The sequence below is a fragment of the Macaca fascicularis genome, chromosome 8 (genome assembly GCF_037993035.2).
Source record: "Macaca fascicularis isolate 582-1 chromosome 8, T2T-MFA8v1.1".
NCBI classification, from domain to species: domain Eukaryota; kingdom Metazoa; phylum Chordata; class Mammalia; order Primates; family Cercopithecidae; genus Macaca; species Macaca fascicularis.
Window position 1 is genome coordinate 98,212,469 of NC_088382.1, and position 18,712 is coordinate 98,231,180.

At 33.5% G+C, this 18,712-nt stretch overlaps 1 long non-coding RNA gene across 2 annotated transcripts in view; it reads left to right on the plus strand.

Annotated features, from left to right (window-relative positions):
* The window catches only part of LOC102139191 (uncharacterized), a 558,779-nt gene that overhangs the window by 189,065 nt on the left and 351,002 nt on the right, over positions 1-18,712 (plus strand). For both annotated transcript variants that reach the window (XR_012416487.1, XR_280030.5), the window contains exon 3: positions 1,687-1,764. This is a non-coding gene — a long non-coding RNA (uncharacterized lncRNA). The remainder of the gene's footprint in view (positions 1-1,686; positions 1,765-18,712) is intronic.

An 18,712-nucleotide genomic window follows, 5' to 3' on the forward strand; every position in this document is an offset into this window, starting at 1 on the left:
TCCTTATAGATTCTGGATATTAGACCTTTGTCAGATGAGTAGATTGCAAAAATGTTCTCCCGTTCTCTAGGTTGCCTGTTCACTATGATGATAGTTTCCTTTGCTGTGCAGAGCTCTTTAGTTTAATTAGATCCAATTGTCAATTTGGCTTTTGTTGGCATTGCTTTTGGTGTTTTAGTCATGAAGTCTTTGCCCATGCCTCTGTCCTGAATGATATTGCCTAGCTTTTCTTCTTGGGTTTTTATCGTTTTGGGTTTTACATTAAGTCTTTAATCCATCTTGAGTAAATTTTTGTATAAGGTGTAAGGAAGGGGTCCAGTTTCAATTTTCTGCATATGGCTAGCCAATTTTCCCAACACCATTTATTAAATAGGGAATCTTTTCCCCATTGTTTGTTTCTGCCAGGTTTGCCGGAGATCAGATGGTTGTAGATGTGTGGTATTATTTCTGAGCTCTCTGTTCTGTTCCATTGGTCTATATATCTGTTTTTGTACCAGTACTTTGCTGTTTTAGTTACTGTAAGCTTGTAGGATGGTTTGAAGTCAGGTAGCATGATACCTCTAGCTTTGTTCTTTTTGCTTAGGATTGTCTTGGCCATTTGGGCTCTTTTTGGTTCCATATGAAATTGAAAGTAGTTTTTCTAATTCTGCAAAGAAAGTCAATGGTAGTTTGATGGGAATAGCATTGAATCTATAGATAATTTTGGGCAGTTTTGCCATTTTCATGCTATTGATTCTTCGTATCCATGAGCATGGAATTTTTTTCCATTTGTTTATGTCCTGTCTTATTTTCTTGAGCAGTGTTTTGTAGTTCTCCTTGAAGAGCTCCTTCATGTCCCTTGTAAGTTGTATTCCTAGCAATTGTGAATGAGAGTTCATTCATGATTTGGCTCTCTGCTTGTCTATTGTTGATGTATAGGAAAGCTCGTGATTTTTGCATGTGGATTTTGTATCCTGAGACTTTACTGAAGTTGCTTAACAGCTTAAGGCGTTTTGGGGCTGAGACAATGAGGATTTCTAAATATACAATAACTTCATCTGCAGAGACAATTTGACTTCCTTTCTTTTTATTTGAATACCTTTCATTTCTTTCTCTTGCCTGATTACCCTGGCCAGAACTTCCAATACTGTGTTTAATAGGAGTGGTGAGGAAGCGCATTTTTGCCTTGTGCCGGTTTACAAAGGGAATGCTTCCAGCTTTTGCCCATTCAGTATGATATTCGCTATGGGTTTGTCATAAATACATTGCTTCTATAAGTGTTTCTTCAATTTTATATGTGAATTTTGATTACCCAGTCTAATCAATATTTTTATTATCACAAAAATCTCTTAAACATGGTAGAGTTAAATCTGTTATATCAAAGTCCGAAATTGTTTACTCTTAAGCTTAAGTACCACAACAGGGCACCATTTCTGTCCAATGATATTTAATAGAAATTTATCCATGCTAGTTCAGGTTGGATTTTAAGTTAGATGGGTTTGTGCTTTGTATTCTGACTTATTTTAATGACAATATATTCCACACTACCATTGAGTTCTTCTATGCCCTATCTCAAAAGTACTATTATTTTTTTTTACTGAATGTTCATCTACTTGATTCATAACATTGTATATAAAAATTATACATTAATTGTTTTTATTTCACTGATTAGTATTTGAAGCATGTATTCTCTTCTCCTTTCCTTAGGTTTCCCCTAGTTTCACCTATACTTCTTCAGTAACCAACTGAAGAGAGCCATGTTATAAAAAGCTTCTCTTGGAACAGGTGAGAAATTTACCATTTTAGTCTAGTGATTTAGACACTTAAAAGGGTCTGCACGTGAGGCAGAGGTAGCTGTGTTTTGCAAAACTTTCTGTGAATATTCCTCAATTTATGGTCCAATTTTATTAGAATCCTTTGAAATTGAAATCTTTGAGGGCTGGTTCCAGCAATCTTCATTTTCAATAAGAAATACATATAATTCTTTTCCACACTAATATTTGAGCATGAGTGTATTCAATATTTTCCTTACTATCATATATAATAATATATTATTTACATTTATATAATGAATTTGCTACCATTAAGGGATGATTCTGTATAATATTTGTTTATGTATTGCTGCAGAAATGTAAACGTAGTTCCATATTTTTTGCTTAACCATGTTGTAAATCAACAATGTCAAACATAATTCTTCAGAGTGTGTAGGTTCTAGGGAGATGCCCGATGGGCAACTGCCAGGAAGAGAGGAAAGAGGACTGAGGGGAAAGCTCACAGCTAGTATCCCACATCCTTTGACCCTTAAATCAATTCTGTTCTGATTCATTGTACACATTTAGATACTTCTTGTATGTTTTATATTCCATATAAGAATTATTTGGGATACAGTGTTCTGCTGTTAGAGGGGAAAAGTTTGAAAAGCACTAGAAAGCCACCTCATTTTACTTTTAAATCTATGAATGTTATTCTTTCAGAAGACAAAAATGTGTTCATTGCTTTGAATTGGTTGGCACTACTAAAATCTACCTGGGCAGAAGCACAGGCAGAAGCATTACATTTGATATTTCAAGCCATGTTTAGTTCAGTCAGTAGTTTTCATATTTTCACGTTTCTGAATCAGAACAAGTGCTTTGAAATCACCATGGCAATCACAACTGCCTAGATATGAGTCTGATGATTAGGAGTGTGTCAAGATCTTCAGAGATGCTTTCTCGTATATTATTAAAGACTGCAGATGCAGATTCTCTCCAGTAGATTTTCTATATATATGTATATATTTTAAATTATAGTATTTTTTTTACTGCTGCAAGATAGTAATATTTGTTAAAAATTTTAGAAAAACTGTAAGCTAATTTTACCACACAGAAATAAGGGTTCTATACTTTTTGCTATTTGCATGAATGTACAGTTTTTTATTGTGTGTACATTCACTTTATAAAATATATTTCACGTATTTCCCTATATATTTCATTAAAAATGAAGAATACATTTTCAAAACCCATACTGTATAAAAGATATTTTATTTATACATACTTTAAATAAATATGCCGTTATCACCAAAAATGTCATCATGTCTCTTTTAAGACATACTTTTTCATTTAGCAAAAATATCTTTCTATATCAATCAAGTTTGATTTATCATATTATTTTCACAGGCTGCATTATCATCCATCATATTGATGTGCCTCAATTTATTTAGGTGTTTACATCTTATTTGAAATTCAGATTGTCCCCATTGCTTGCTTCACTATTATAAAGACTGATTTGATACACATATATTTTATATATATTTAAAAATATTATATTAAATACAGTTGTGAGAGTACAATTATATGATTAAAAATATGTATATATTTTATTTTTTTCAGAATGCCTTGTTAATGCATCCCAGATAGGTTATCCCAGTTTGCACTCTCACCAATGATTAATAATGTTGAAGGTAGGCTTGGATTCCAATTGAAAAGGGATAATAATAACAAAATAATGGTTTAAAACATTATTGTGTTTTGTTGACAGACTATCCAGGATTTGGTAAAAAAAAAAAAAAAAAAAAAAATCATTGGTTTAAGAAGCTTTTTCCCTTAAATAGCACCCATTAGAAAAATAATAATTTTAAAGAGTAAATTATATATTTGATAGAAAGATAATTTCAGTAAAAACTACCCTAATAGATACAGAATGACTTTTTAATACAAAATTCCAATATATTTTATAGTGTTTAAGTAATATCACTTTCTTTTTTTTTCTTTTTTTCTTTTTTTGCTGTGCTTTGTTACCTGCAATACAGAATGGTATTAGTATTAATTGGATGTCAACCTCATTGCTAATCAAAACATATAAATGGAAAAACATTCTGGTAGATATTGGTAGAAAAAAGGTCATTTAGAAAAATAATTTCTTTCTGCCTCTTAATTACCTCTCCCTTTTAATAACCCTAGCATGCAAACACATGTAAATGTGGAGTTATACCTTTTAAAATTCAAGTTGGTAAACTACGTTATTGTAGTAAGAAACTTTGAGCTCTCTTGTTGCTAATTAGACAAGGTATTAAAGTAACTCTCTGAAGGGAAAAAGGTATTTTTATAGGTCTTAAATTGACCTAAATATGTGGAAAATATCCTAGAGTGGGTATCCTTAGAATTGTAATTCTAAATAGGTTTTCTACATAGGTATCAGCCTGTTAGAATTTTCATCAATGAAGATTTGTCATTTCCTATTAACTGTTCCTTCACTTTTGTAAGCAAACAGCATTAAATCTGTTACACTGTTGTAGCTGGTTTCACTTTTGCCTCGTTGTTTATTATCTTTAGGTCACAGTGAATATATAAAGGACATTTTACATAACAAATATGATATATTAACTATTCATCAGATAAGAACAATTTGTATTAGTTACATGTAAAAAGTTCTTATATATTAGTTTTAATAATTCTGAAGCAAAAATATTTTAATGATAAAGAAAATTGTCTTTACATTTTTGCAAGGCCATTTCTTTGTTCTACCATCAAGTGTATGATCTAAAATAAAGTTGCCCAACTGATTTAGGAAAGAGACTAAAATAGAAAGGAGAAATAATTAATTATGCTTTCATCACTGTAATATGTTGTATTTCACAACTTTTGAAAGCAAGAGGAGGGTCTTCAATTGTGAGAAAAAATAATTAACCACACTATATACCTCATTACAAATAGTGATGAGGACACACACACACACACACACACACACACATCTATATATATATTTGTCATGAGTATGTAGAAGCATGTTTATCAGGATTCTGGAATGGGCCTACTTGTTTAGTGTTGGTCTAAATATACAACTGATATACTGCTTCTAAATACTCGTGAATGGTCTCTCTAAACTACGCAAAAGTAAGTTGAAAAGCACCAAGTTTCCCAGAATAGAGCACAGTAACCTAGGTTTGTGTGTATGATGGCAAACGTGCATGTGTGTCAGTATGTGTGTGTTTCAGTTGCTTAGTACAAGCTTTGTCACTCCTTGGTATAGTTACAAGGAGGAATATACACATTTGTGCAGGTGGAAACCAGTCCTATACCCTCATTTTTATGGGAGATCTATTGGGATGTATCAGAGCAGAAAATAATAATAATGAGTCCCTTGAAATAAAATAAGTCCCAGAGATCCAGAAAAGGGCATAAAAGCCCAGGAATGGGTGTGTGTGGGGAGGAATGATATAATGATCATGGTAGGTTTTTTGATTCATGGCAAGTGACAGATAATGAAAATGTTCTCTGGGTTTAGCCATTTTAGTATAGAGTGAACCCTTTGGAAAAAAAAATAATTAAATTTATTGAGGAAGAGCTGAAAGAATGATAAACCACAGCACAAATGTAAGACATCTGAGTTACTTCTGAGGATGAGTCTTTAGGAGGAATTTCATGTGGCAGTGAGAATCAGTGTCTGTATTTAACTGAAGAGTTTGTGGTGCACTCACAGGAGAACTGAGTCCCTCAGGCTGGGGTTCTTGAATTATTGAAAGAGATGGAGAAGCCATCTCTTGTATTAGTAAAGTTGATTACACTAATTTTATAGAAAACTATACATGAAAATTTTAATTAATAGGTGATGGGTTAATAACAGTGGCTAAATAAAAGTTATCATATAATACCATGTAATAGCATTACTTGGGAAATAATGAGAGATCTGACATTTAGGATCTGTCAGGAAATCTGGCAAGTCTCTTTTTATCTGCATCCTTGCCACATAAAGTCAATATCTGCATGTGTTTCAGTGTTAAACGAGTTAATTTCTTGGAGCAGAGAATTTTGTGAGAATAGACATATTTATCATTGCTTGTGGGTCTCATTTCACTGAGATATTTGATAACGTCATTTTAAAATGGTGCATCCTTTTAGTTGTATGGCCATTCTTACAATGACACTCCACACTCTATTCTCTTGTTAATTGTAGGAAAAATAGGAGACACATTTGAGTCTTTAAGTAATATAAAGTGAGTAAACAGCAGGACAAAAAAGTGCCATATCTTTGAAATTGTTCTTAAAATTTAGGTTTTATTTTAAAATTCAGGAAGAATTTTCTATATCCAAAGGCAAATGGTGTAGGTGTCCATTAAACAAAACAAAATAAAACAGGCCAAGGGCAGTGGCTCAGGTCTATAATCCCAGCACTTTGGGAGGCCAAGGCAGGATGATTGCTTGAAGCCAGGAGTTTGAGATCAGCTTGGGCAACACAGTGAGACCCTATCTCTATTAAAAACTTTAAAAAATATTATCCAGGTGTGATGGCACATGTTTGTAGTCCCAGCTACTCAGGAGGCTGAGTTGGGAGGATCACTTGTACCTAGGAGTTTGAGGCTGTGGCAAGCTATGATTGTGACATTGCACTGCAGCCTGAGTGACAGAGTAAGACCTAATTTCTTAAAAAATACAAACATGAAAACAAAAGAAACACACAGAGTGACACCAACAAAATGGCAAAATAAAATTTTCCCAGAACTCAACCCCTCACAGAAACATCAAGTTGAATAAACATGGATGCATGAGAATAACTTCATAAGTGCCAAGGAATCCAGATGACAGATGGCGACACATATGGGGATCACAAAATAAGAAAAGACTCACTGAAGATGGTAGGAAGGGCAGATTCACATTACCCATGTCATCTTTTCCCCAAGCCCATGCAGCACAGTGAGAAGACAGATATCCTATGTGTGAGAAAAAGAGAATAAAATGAGCACCCAGCTTTGCCACAGACTCTAGGACCAGGCCTACTCCAGTGTACCCTGGTGCCAGGCTGGTTTTTGCAGACCCAGGCTGTAAGCCTTACCCCTGTATACTCAGGCTCTAGGCCTACCCCATATCTTCAGGCTCCATTTCCACTTCAGCACCAGGCAAGTTCCCGTGATTCAGGGTCCTGGTCACCCTGTAAAAATCCAACCCTTTTAACCCCAGGCTTCAGGCCATCCCCTGAAGACCCGAGTTCTAGGTTTGTAGCTGTATGAGGCAAGCCTAGGCACCAGGTCACAGGCCAATCCCTAAAGATACAATTTCCAGGACCACCCCAGCACCAGGCCTGCCTGCTCAATGGCCCAGGCATCAGGCCCACCCAACAGAAAACTTCAGCAGTAAGCCCACTTGCAGATCCTGCCAGTCAGACAGCCCAAAATCTCTGGACAGGCAGCTTGGTGAATGGCTTTCTCTGCCAAAGACATAGATGATTTAAAAGCAGCAAGAAAAAATGACTCATCACCTGCAAGGGAAATCCCATAAGACTATCAGTAGGTTCCTCAGCAGAAACCTGGTAGGCCAGGAGAGAGTAGGATTATAAAATTAAAATATTGAAAGAAAGAAATTGTCAGCTGGGTGCAGTGGCTTACACCTGTAATCAGAGCAGTTTGGGAGGCTGAGGCTGGCAGATCAGGAGGTCAGGAGTTCAAGACCAGCCTAGCCAACATGGTGAAACCCTGCCCCTACTAAAAATACAAAGATTAGCTGGGAGTAGTGGAATGCACCTGTAATCCCAGCTAGTCAGGAAGCTGAGGCAGGAGAATTACTTGAACCTGGGAGTCAGAGTTTACAGTGAGCCAAGATCATGCCATTGCACTCCAGCTCTGGGCAACAGAGAAGGACTCTGTCTTGTAGAAAAAGAAAAAAAGAAAAGAAACTGTCAACCAAGGTTACTGTACCGGGAAAACTGCCATTAAGAAATGAAGAAGAGATAAAGACTGTCCTAGACAAAAACTAAAAGTATTCAACATCACTAGACCTGCCTTTCAAGAAATGCTAAAAGGAGTTCTTCAAGTTGAAATGAAAAGAAACTAATTAACAACTTGATAACATATGAAAGTATAAAACTCACTGCAAAAGTATGAATATAGTCAAATTCAGAATACTGTAATACTGTAATGGTGGTTTGTAAATCACATTTAATTCTATTATAAAAGCCTTAAACATATTAAAAATCACTAAAGACACAATAATTTGTTGATGGATACATGGTATAAAAATATGTAAATAATGGCATCAATAACATAAAGTGTGGAGGGAAGAGAAGTTAAAATGTAGAGTTTCTGTATGCAATCAAACTTATCAACTTAAAAGAGATTATTATGACTATAATAAGTTTTATGTAAGAGTCATAATAATGATAAAAAAAAAATCCTGTAATGGATACACAAAAAAACAGAAGAACAAAGCATACTACTACAAAAATGATCAAATAACAAAGGAAGACAATAAGAGACAAAACACGAAACAAAGGAACTATAAAACAAAAACCAATTAACAAAAACTGCGATAGTAAGTTATTCCTAACAATTCATGTAATGCGTATGGATAATATTCTCCAATTAAAAGACATAGAATGTTGAATGGATGAAAATGCAAAATCCAATTATATGCTGCCTACAAGAGATTCATTTTAGCTTTAAGGACATATACAGGTTTTAAATAAAGAGTAGAAACAAGATATTTCATGCAAATGGTAACCAGAAGAGAGAATGGGGTGACTATACTGATCTAAGACAAAATAGATGCTGTGTCAAAAACTGTCACAAGAGACAAACAAGGTCATAATATAATAATAATGGGGTCAATTTATTGTGAAGCTAAAATAATTATAAATATATTTGCACCCAATATTGGAGAACCTGTGTATATAATACCAATGCTAACAGACCTAAAAGGGGGAAACAGAAAGCAATGCAATAATAGTAAAGATTTTATAACCCACCTTCACAATGAGTAGAGTATCCAGAAAAAATCACAGGGAAACAGTGAACTTGAACCACAGTTGACCTAATTAACATAATAGATATACATAACTTTTCATCAATAGTAGCATAATACACACTCTTTTCACGAACACATAAAAATATTTTCAAGGATAGATAATATGTTATGCCACAAAACAAGTCTTCATAAATTTTAAAAAATTGAAGTTATATCAAATGTCTTTTCTGGCAACAATGGCATGAAACTAGAAAATTCACAAATATATGAAAATCAAACAATATACTATTGAACAACTAATGGGACAAAGAATAAATGAAAAAGGAAAACAAAATGTTTATTAACACAAATGGAAATGGAAACACAGCATATACTGAAACTTATGGGATGTAGCAAAAACAGTTCTAAGAGGGAAGTTTGTAACAATAAATGCCTGTATCAAGAAAAATACTCTCAAATAAATGATCTAACTGTATACCTCAAGGAACTAGAAAAAGAAGAGCAAAGGCCAAAGTTAGTAGATGGAAAGAAATAATAAAGATAAAGCAGAAATAAACAAAAAAGAGACTTAAAAAATTAAAACAGTTTAAAAAATAACAATTGGTTTTTTGAAAAGATGAACAAAACAGAAAAACCTTTATTTACACTGTAAAATGAAAGAAAATTCAAATAAATAAAAATATTGGCCAGCTGCAGTGGCTCATGTCTGTAATCTCAGCACTTTGGGAGTTCGAGGTGGATGGATCACTTGAGGTCAGGAGTTTGAGACCACCTGGCCAACATGGTGAAACCCTGTCTCTACTAAAAATACAAAAATTATCCAGGCATGGTGGTGCATGCCTGTAATCCCAGCCACTTGGTAGGCTGAGGCACAAGAATTGATTGGACTCAGGAGGCAGACGTTGCAGTGAACTGAGAGTGCACCACTGCACTCCAGCCTGGGTGACAGAGGGAGACTCTATCTCAAAATATATATTTACGTTTAATAAAATGTGTAATGGTTAATGAAAGAGAAGACATTACAAGTGATACTACAGCAACATAAAGGAACATAAGAGATTACTATGAACCATTAATGTGGCAGCAAGTTGGATAAATTAGAGGAAATAAATAAATTACTAGAAACATAAAACCTAAGAAGAGTAAATCATGAAGAAATGGAAAATTTGAACAGCCAGTAATGGGTAAGAAGATTGAATCTGAAATTAAAAAGCTACCATCAAAGAAAAGCCCAGAACCTGATGAATTTATTGGTGAATTCTACCAAACATTTAAAGAATTAACACCAATTCTAAAACACTTCCCCCAATACTGAAGAGAACGCTTCCAAATTCCTTTTATGAGGTGTATTACTCCAAGTTATCTTAGGAGGACAGAACTAACACATACCTATATATAAAATATTTAATATATATAATACTTAATAAACTCTTCTTTATATATATTATAGATGTTCAAGGGCAGGGAGCATCCAGCATGGGAGAAAAATATAGGCTGGGAGGTTAGGCCCATCTCTCCTTTTTCTGGCTGCTTTATATTCGCTGGAAGCTGATTAGATTTGCCCAGCAGATTAGATCTGCCTCCCCAGCCCACTGACTCCAGTGTTAATATCTTTTGGCAACATCCACACAGACACACCCACGATTAATACTTTGTATCCCTCCATCCAATCAAGTTGACACAGTATTAACTATCACTTGAGGTAAGCATTATTATGATTTCAAAGTCAGACAAGGACACTAAAATAAAGGAAATTACAGGCTAATATTGCTGCTGATGGAAAAATCCTCAACATAATACTAGCAAAGAAAATTCAGCAGCACATTTAAAGGATGATACACCATGATCAATTTTGATTTACCCCCAGGATGCAATGACAGTTTGCTATAGTTTGGATATTTGATCCTCCAAACCTCATATTGAAATTTGAGTCCCAATGCTGAAAGTAGGGCCTAGAGAGAAGTGTGTGGGTCATGGGGAAGGATCCCTCATGAAGAGTTTTAATGCCCTCCTTGATGGGGCATGGGGAGGGATGAGTGAGTTCTCACTCATTAGTTCCCATGAGAGACAGTTGTTAAAAAAGAACCTGGCATCTCCCTCTCCTTCCTCTCTGTCTTCCTCTCTCACTATGCGATCTCTATATATGCCTGCTTCCCTTCACCTCCCACCATGAGTGGAAGTAGTCTGAGGCTCTCAACAGAAGCAGATGCTGGTACCGTACTTCTTGTACAGCCTTCAGAACAGTGAGCCAAATAATCCTCTAACTTATCCAGCCCTAGGTATTTCTTTATAGAAATACAAATGGACTAAAACATGGCTTAATATATGCAAACCGATAGATGGGATACAAGACATTAAAAGAATGAAGGGTGAAAATCATATAGAAATTGCAATAGAAGTGGAGGAAAACATTTAACGAAATTCAGCTCCTTTCATAATAAAAACTCTCAAATTAGGAAGAAAAGGGAACTACCTGAACACAATAAAGCTCACAATTTTCTGGGTTATATGACAAGTCCATGACTAACATTCTCAATGGTTAAATGCTGAAAGCTTTTCCTCTAAGATCAGGAACATACAAGGATGCCCACTTTTACCACTACTGTTCAACATAGTGAAAGTTCTAGCTGGAGAAATTAGTCTCCCTCTCTCTCTCTTTATATATATATATATATATATATATATTTTATGTTCAATAAAATGCTTAATAGTTAATGAAATAAAAGACATTTATATATAAGTGTATATTTGTATGTATAAATATATAAATATTTATGGTTTCAGGTCTTACATATAAGTCTTTGATTCACTTTGATTCACTTTGCCTTGATTCATATCTTTATATAAATCATTTGATTTATATATTTGTATATATAAATATGTATTTAACACATATGTATATATAAAACATATATTTATATATACAAATATATAAATCAAGTGATTTATATAAAGATATGAATATATGTTAATATATATGTTAACATATATTTATATATACCTATATATGGCTATATATATTTTTATATATATATTTGGTTATAAATATATATTAACCTATATATTTGGATATATATGAAATATATAACTTATATATTGATATATGCCATATTTTATATATATACACATAAATAAAAGGCAAATTTTACTTCTTGAATTAAAAATATATTACAACATATATATCACAATCAGATAAGAAAATAAGTAAAATTGACTCTGTTTGCAGATGATATTATCTCAATATAGAAAATTCTAAAGGCTACCTTACTGTTAGAATAAAAAAATGAATTCAGTACATTTGGAGGATACAAAATAACACAAATATTCTCTTGTATTTTTTATACACTAACAACCAACCATCTGAAAAGTAAATCAAGAAAACTATGTCATTTATAACAGTATAAAAATAAAATACTTGGAAATAAATTTAACTAAGGAGATGAAAAATCTGTACACTGAAAACTATAGAACGCTGATAAATTGTGTAATGCAAAAATAAATGGAAATATATCCTGAGTTCATGAGTTGGAAGAGTTAATATTATTAAAATGTTAGTACTACCTGAAGTGATTTATAGATTTAATGTAATCTATCATCTATAATGATAATCCTTATCAACATTTCAGTGGCATTTTTTACAGAAGTAGAAAAATTTTTCTGGAAATAAAAAAGACCCTAAATATCCAAATCAATTTTGAGGAAAAAAAAAAAGAAAGCTGAAGCATCATACTTTTCATCACACTTTTTGAATTAAAACTCTACTACAACATTATATTAATTGAAACAGTTTGGTACTGTCATGAAAACAGACATACACTAACAGAAGAGAATAGACTGCCCCAAAATAAATCTGTACATTTATGTTTGCTTTATCTTCACCAAGGATACCAATAACATACAATAAGAAAAGGATAGTCTCTTCAATAAATGATTTTAGGTAAACTGGATATTCACATGTACTATTGTTTGTCCTTTCCAAAACTCATGTTGGATTTTAATTGCCATTGTGATAGTATCAAAAGGTGGAACATTTTAAGAGGTAAATAGGTCAAGATAGTTATGCTTTCATGAATGGATTAATGCCATTATGGTCAGAGTAGGCTCCCCCCATTTTCTCTCTGTCCTGCACAATTTCTGCCTTTTTCTCTTTCAGCCATGGGATGATGCAACAAGAAAGCCCTCACCAGATAGCTAAGCAGATGCCAGCACCACACCTTAGGACTTCCTAGCTTCCAGAAGCATGAGTTAAATAAATATTTTTTTCTGTATAAATTACTCAGGCTGTGGCACTATATTATAGCAGCAGAAAATCTAAGGCCACATAAAACTTAATAAAATTGACTCCCCTTTTCTCACAGCATATCAATGTAAAGTAAATCAATGACTTAAATGTAGGACCTGCAACCATAAAACTACTAGAAGAAAACATATGAGAAATGCTCCTTAACATTGGTGTGGGTTATGATTTTTGAAAATGAACTTAAAAGCACAAGTAATAACATCAAAAATGGATAAATGAAATTTTATCAAATTAGAAAGCTTCTTCAGAGCAAAGAAAACAAAAAAGTGAATAGACAATTCATAGAATGCGAGAAAATATTCATGAACCATACATGGGGCTTAATTCAAAAGAAATAAAAACTCAAATAATTCAACAGAAAAAAAGAAAAACAATAACTCATTTAAAAGAAGTTTTTCAAAGGAAGACATACACATTATTAACAGCTGTATTAAAGGTGCTCAACTGTCACTAAACATTAGGGAAATGCAAATTAAAACTACAATAAGTTGTTATCTCACATCCGCTAGAATGGCTATTATAAACTGACAAAACAACAATTGTTGGCAAAGACATGCAGTAAAGGGAACTCTTGTAGATTATTAAGGGGAATGTAAATTAGTCAACTATTATAGAAAACTGTATGGAGGTTTCTCAAAAACGTAAACAAACAAACAAACAAACAAAAACTACATGTGACCTAGCTATCTGCCTCCTGGGTATATATCGGAAAGAAATTAATTCAGTATGATGAAGAGATATCTGCATTCCCATGTTCATTGCAGCATTATTCACAACAGCCAAGATATGTAAGTAACTCGAGTGTCCATCAGTGTAATAAAGAAAATGTGGTATACATACACAATGGAATATTATTTAGCCTTAAAAATGAAATTCTGTCATTTGTGACAACATGGATAAAACTGGAGTATATTATGCTAATGACATCAATCAAGCACAAAAAGACAAATAACACACGATATCACTTATATGTGGAATGTAGAAATATCAGACTAATAGAGGCAGAGAGTAGAATGGTGGTTGCCAGTGAATTTGGGGACTGGGGAAATGATGAGATCTTGGTCAAAGGATACACACTTTCAGTTATGCAGGATGAATATATTCTGGAGATATACTACAGCATGCTGACTGTTATGGTTTGGGTGTGTCCCCACCCAAATCTCTCCTTGAATTGTAATAATTCCCGTTTGTCAAGGGCAGGGCCTGGTGGAGATAATTGGATCATGGGGGCAGTTTGCTCCATACTGTTCTCATGATAGTGAATAAGTCTCACGAGATAGGGTAGTTTTATAAATGGGAGTTTCCCTGCACAAATTCTCTTTCCTGCTGCCATGAAAGATGGAACTTAGCTCCTCATTTGCCTTCGACCTTGATTGTGAGGCCTTCCCAGCCATGTGGAACTGTGAATCAATTATACTTCTTTCCTTTATAAATTACTCAGTCTCAGGTATGTCTTTATTAGCAGCATAAGAACAAACTAATATGGTGACTATAGTTAATAATACTGTATTGTATACTTGAAATTTGCTAAGAGTGTAGATCTTAAATATTCTCACCACAAAAAAATAAGGTGACTATGTGAGATTTTGGATATGATAATTAGCTGGATTGTAGAATTTCACAATGTGTATATATATGTAAGTATCACACTGTAAACCTCAAATATGTATATTTTTAATTTGTTAATTATACCTCAACAAAGCTGGAAAATGAGGAACAAAGTACAAATAGTCAAACTTAATCTTCAGTATTGGTTTGGAGTTGTATAGACAGCGGAGAAAAAGATAAAGGCTATGTCTCACAGACTCTTCTTGGAAATGTGAAATAGGAGAACTTATATGATATTAGAACTTATATGATATCAGAGAAGGCATAGGCATACACACAGAGTGATTAGCTTTCTGCATTCAATGGTGTCTCAGTATTAAAAAATGTATTAACGTATTTTGTCACATCAACAAGTTCAAAGACTGAAATCAAGACGACCTGAATAGATACTGCAAGGGCACTTGATAAATACAAATTCCCTCCTAAACTGAAAAAATGTAAAATAGAAACAAGTCTCTCCTTTAATATGATGAAAGATATTTATTTCAAAACAATAGCTAGTATATTTTTTGTTGTTGTTGTTTTTGTTTTTGTTTTTTTGAGACGGAGTCTCGCTCTGCCACCCAGGCTGGAGTGCAGTGGCCGGATCTCAGCTCACTGCAAGCTCCGCCTCCCGGGTTCACGCCATTCTCCTGCCTCAGCCTCCCGAGTAGCTGGGACTACAGGCGCCGCCGCCTCACCCGCTAGTTTTTTGTATTTTTTAGTAGAGACGGGGTTTCACCATGTTCGTCAGGATTGTCTGGATCTCCTGACCTCGTGATCCACCCGTCTCGGCCTCCCAAAGTGCTGGGATTACAGTATCTTAATTACTAGTGAAACACTAAGAATGTTACTATTAAACTTGGGACTAAGACAAGGATGATTATGTTCTGCAGTGATTAACTTTATTTGAAAATCATTCCCTGACACAGCTTACACACAAGGTGGGAAAGACAGTATAAGAAAAAATTTGAAATGATTTACATTTAACATGCTTAAAAATAGAGAATCCCTGAAAATATTAAGACTTCTAAAAATATTGGGTAAAATAAATAATTATTAAAATATTCAACAGCTGCTTCTAGCACTGCCCTACCCAAATTTAGAAAATATAATGAGCAAAAAAGATTGCATATACAGTACTTTATTAAGTAGTTGTTAAGGTCTATAGGAATGCTCTAAAAATTGCAGTGACTGGCATAAATGAGGACTTTATATTTCTCAAAGGGAAGATTCAATAATTTTAAAAAGTCAGCTTTTACCAATTTTTACTTTTTAATTTAATTACAATAAAAGGAAATCACATTTTAATTAGTAAAGTGATTTTAAAATGTTCTAGCATAAAATATATGTGAGAATAACAAAAGTATAAACATACTCTTCCAAATGTCAAAATTAATATAAAACTAGAACAATGAAACATTGTGACCATGGCACAGAAATAGATAGATAATTGGAACAGAGTAAGAAGTTCACATAGCAATTGGAAGACATATAAACATTTCAGTTTGTCTTGAATTATCATTTCAGATCAGTGCAGGATTTTGTGCATTCATAAGTAGTGTTATGACAAGTACTTAGAAATATAAATAAAATAAGTAATTAAATAAGTAAGTAAATAGAGTTTAGAACAGAATCTCTCACCATATACCAACACAATTTCTAAAAGATTTAAAACTCCTTATAGTGGATTCTTTCATAAAAACACCAGAAACACATAGGTGATTATCTGGTCTCAGGATGAATAAGGCTTTTAAACAGGACAATAAAAAACATAAACAATAGACATTATGGGGAAAATTAGATGCTATATAAAATAAAAATCTATCACTTATCAAACCTCAACATAAAAGGAAGTTATTGGAGAAATAAATACTGATGAAAATAATTGGAATATGTATGTGAGATAATAGGTTAACTATCCTTAACATCAAAGATGGAAATGGATAATTTGTTAATTGAAAAATATAATTTTTCATTATTTTGAAATATAATGTTTATCCTCAGAAATCAAGAAATTCATTTAATACAGCAAGTCTATGTCCTATCTTACTTGAGTATTCGGTTTTCTTTCATATGGAAATCCAAATTTGGGAACTCATGATGATTTTACTGCATGTATAGCCCTTTCCCCTCTAAATTAAATTACAAAAAGAGAGTACTAAAAGGCCTAAAGCTTGTCTTCACTCATCTCTGAATTATGTCCCTTTTAATGATTATATAATTCTGGACAAATGTCAGATAACGTTCTCACTGAAAAAAAAAAAACAAAAAAAAACAAGCTTTCTATAGAAATATGGCTTATATTTTACTATTTTACTAGGAATCACAACACATTTTTAAATGAATGATTATCTTTCCTTTTTTTTTGCCAAAATAAAAATCAGGCAGAATCCTATTTTTATTAAAATAAAAGGACCTTAGCATTTCTCAATTCTAGTTAAAATGGAAGCTTTTTGCTACGACGTATGTGGAGAGTTCAGTGCCTTGCTTATTTTAGCTCTTTCTTGTTACACTTAGTAATATTACATGCCCATTTTACATTTGCAAACAGTTATTTGAACTGCATTATACAGAAAAGACAGGAGTGTCTAGGAGAGGGTAAATCCAGGCCTGTCTGCAGAGTTGAATGTGGCAGCAGCATCTGCTCTGCTGCTACTCTCAGAGCAGTGCTCTTCTACTCTTGCACTAAACACCTATTTTACTTTGATGTTCATACCCATCAGCTATGGCCCCCTCTCCATTCTCAACACCACAGGAATTCTAATTTCTTACTTTTACACTGAATACTTTGGCACCAGACTCTTTGCCTCGTCATCCTTGTAACTCAATATGTGAACCATTTGTTGAACTTACTAGCCCCTCAGGTTCTCTGTGTCCACATTTTCAATAACCTCCTTTTTACTTACTGAAGTGCTTTTCCTGACAACACCCTGAGTCATGATATCATCATCATTCACTTCATCTCTGAAATCAGATGAGTTTTTAAAATCTGGATAAAACATTTTATCTTGTCTTCTCCCTCTTTTAATTGCCTTATTTCATTGGTCTAGACATCTTTTCTTTGTCTATATTCATCCCTTTCTATCTCAGTTTATTTCTATGTCTGGCTTTGATTCTGTACTCACTGTTCTTCTAGTGTAGCTAATCCTATATCAATCCAAGATCAATGTAGCCTTCTCCTAGGCTTGAACTGTTGAGCAGAAATGAAGAAATTTATAAAATGTGCATATTGGTGTTTATATCAACTGGGTATTCAGTTGCAAATATCAGAAACAAACTCTGACTCATTTAAATAGTACATTAGTATAATAAAAGGTATTGATTGAGTGGCTCACACAATTTCTAGAAGGACCTGAATTCTTGGCCATAAAAAATGCTCAAAGTCATGCTGAAGAACTACCCTGTAAGACTCAAATGTTATTTCTGCTGGTTCAGTGGATGCAGGACATTTAATTATGCTATTAAAACTGTTGTTACTGATATATTTGAAAACTGGGTATAGTAATGTATTTCTAGCAGAATGTTGGGCTAGAAATTCTGAATCATCCAGAACATGTGGATTAAATAATAATCAACATATTTTAAAAGCTTCTGAACATTTAAGAAAGTAAGGAATACCATCCAGTCTGTACCAAGAAAAATCAAACAAAAATCAAAATTTGTTTTAAATGATACGAATTGCCAAAAGGAGAAAATAGTATTAGCTCAGAGTCAAATTCATATTTCAGTTATTTAGATTCTTTGAGATAAAAGTCAATCCCTGTAATGGTATCTCTGAAACCACAGTGGAAGATAAACCTCAATGCTATGCATAAGGTGATATATAATATAAAATAATAAAACATTATATGATATATTTATGTCATAAGAAATAAAACATGATTACTCATGTATTCATGAGCCAGTTTCAGAAATGAAATATTTCCAAAATTTGTGAAGCCCCTTGTGTGACCATCCACAATCCTTCCTCTCCTGTTTCCATAACGCAGTAGCTATCAGATTTGCTGAACACAATCCTTCCTTCCCTCTCCCATCTTTTCTTCTGAGCTTCAAGCCTGTTGATTTTGGCTTCAAAATACATCTCAGCTGTATCCACTGCTTTTCCTTCCCACTGCTACTACGTGCTCCAGGT